A 2,633-nucleotide genomic window follows, 5' to 3' on the forward strand; every position below is an offset into this window, starting at 1 on the left:
ATTTCAATTAGAAAGGTTCAACTGTAAAAATAATATAATTTGTGAAATACTAGGGACACACCTTTATCAGTACTTCAACGGGTCATAAACCGAGAGGCATCATCTCCTAAGAACAAGTAACCGAAGGGAACCACCTAAGTGACTTCTCCATACAAAAGTAACCAGAGAAGTAAAATGCTACGATCGATAACGCCAACTTCACTCTTGTTTCTCCTCCTCGCGTTTCGGAGCTTCTTTGGTCTCGTCCGTTGCATCATCCTAAATGGATAAAACAAACAGTGGTTAATAAAGAAAAGGCCGTAACCATTAATGTAGATCAATAAACAAGACCAAACTATCCAGCAACTAAGCAACAACCAGAATAAGAAAAGAAATTACCCATCACGAGTCACGTCTAAAATTAACCAAATCAAGGCAAACAAATGCACGGATCAAAAATGTCCACAAACCTGAGCATTTTTATACGCGGTGAGCGTGTTCTCGGCAGCGGCTTTCCTGTCATCCCCGGTCGTGAACTCAGCCAAGTACCTATGGTGATCTCCCTTCATTTTCAGGTAAAAGACCTTGGAATCACCGCTCTTGGCTGCCGGAACGAGCTTCTCTCCGAGGAGCTTTAAAATTCTGACTCAAATATCCGACAATTCAGCCTCGATCTTGGTCATGTACTCTTGGATAACCGAGAGATGGTCGGTGTCACCACCATCATTTTAAATAGCGTTTGCGGACACGTTTTCGGTCGCGTCGCTTTTAACACGGTTATGGACATAACGGATGTCATTGCGGATATCACGGTCGTGATTTTTTTAAATATCGCACAACTTACCCTAAAATGACTAAATTAAATATAATTAAAATAAAATTACATAAATTTAGATTACTGAAATTAAGACTAAATTAAATAAAAATTAAAGTTTATATTTTAAACTAAGGATTAAATTATAAATTTTAAAAGTGATAGGGATCTCAAATTAATATATCCTTTAAAATTATATTTTAAAAATTATTAAAAAAAAGAAAATAAATCTCCCCTTCCCCGACCTTTCTCCCTCCCCTTCCCCGATTTTTCTAGTTCTGCTAAGGGTTGTTGTCAGCTTCGACCGAACATTAACGCAAACAAAAATCATTGACACTGTTCGTTTCTTCTTCTTTTCTTTTTCTTCAATTTTGTGGATCTACTTTGTTTTTCTTCTTTTCAAGCCTAATTTTCATTTCTTTGGATTCTCCGGATTGAACAAAGAGCAAGCAGTCAAAGGTAAGTTCTTCCCCCTCCCCTCCCCTCCCCTCCTCCCTTCCTCCTTCCCCCATCATTGTCTGGAAAAAAATTGCGCCACGGTTGAATAACGGTTGTTGCGTCCCGTTATCGGCGCAATCATCTTATTCCTATTAAATTACGGGCGCAATCGACTGAGATTGGTGTGAATCTGTGATCCACCGCAAAAACCAGGAAAATCAGTTTCGGACGGTGGCGCAACCGCAATATCACGGCCGCTATAACGTTTTCGGAACGCTATTTGATACACTGGTTACCACGCCCTTCCTCCTTCTGCTTGATGGAGGAAACGATCTGCCAGGAGGCACGTCGTGCGTCGATCACATTCTTAAGGCGATGGAGAGGAGGTTCCATTCCTCTATGGGTGAGCATACGATTGAGTCGAGTCGAGTCAAAAAATTTTGAATTATTCGAGTTGATGAGTCATATTTTACAACTCGAAATTAACTTGAAATTTTTTCAGTCAAGTTGATTTTTCGAGTTTATGTTTAAATTTAATTGTAAACATTTATAATATTATAATATTATTTTATTACAATTTAAATGACTTTCTATAATCATATATACAATACAAATATATTTCTTTATATTTTTTCATATGTGATATACATATATCATACAAAGTCGAATGACTCAACTTAAACTTGAAAATAAATTCATCAATTAATAAAAATTTCGACTCGAGTTTATAGAATTGCAACTCGAAATCAATTCGAGTCAAATTTTTTCGAGTTGAATTGATTCGAAAAAATTGATTTTTTTACACGATTCGAGTTTTATTTACCCTTACTTTTCTTGACGGAGAGTTCGTCAGGGTGGAGACAATAGAGACGTTTTCCATGAACTTGACCATCTCCTCGTAACGCTCAGCTTGCTCGACGAGTTTCACCAAGTAGACATTTTCCTCAGTTGGGGAAGAGGTGGCCATGGGATAGGGTGCTGTTTGGATTGAAGGTTGTGAGATTTGAGAGGTTGAATTTTTGGAGAAATGCTGAAAGTAGATTTTTCTTGTGGATGCCGCTTTTCTGTAATAAAAGATGCAAGAAGGCTTGTTTTTCTCTTTCCACTTTTGACCTTTTATTTTTCACTTTTTCTTTTCTTTTTTAATTTATTTTATTTTCATTGACGTTTACGTGGCTTTTTTAAATAGGGTTAATTCCTTCAATCATGCTAAAATAATCTGTACTTTTATTTAAAAACCCCAAAAATTCACTTATTAGATAAACAATCCCCAAATATTATTAATTGAAAAATACCCCTAAACTTCACACGCAAGACTATCTCGCGTCCTAAAAATGCTTGTAAATACCTCGCGTTCTATAGGGCACGAGACTCCTCCAACGTGAAAACACTTTTAAGAGAA

General features: G+C 36.8%; 1 pseudogene; it reads right to left on the bottom strand.

Annotated features, from left to right (window-relative positions):
• Nucleotides 1–408: 408 nt before the first annotated feature.
• On the bottom strand, nt 409–2,343 carry LOC120131786 (annotated as a pseudogene).
• Between the last annotated feature and the right edge of the window lie 290 nt (nt 2,344–2,633).

The sequence above is a fragment of the Hibiscus syriacus genome, unplaced genomic scaffold (genome assembly GCF_006381635.1).
Source record: "Hibiscus syriacus cultivar Baekdansim isolate YM2019G1 unplaced genomic scaffold, ASM638163v2 tig00001713_pilon, whole genome shotgun sequence".
NCBI lineage: Eukaryota > Viridiplantae > Streptophyta > Magnoliopsida > Malvales > Malvaceae > Hibiscus > Hibiscus syriacus.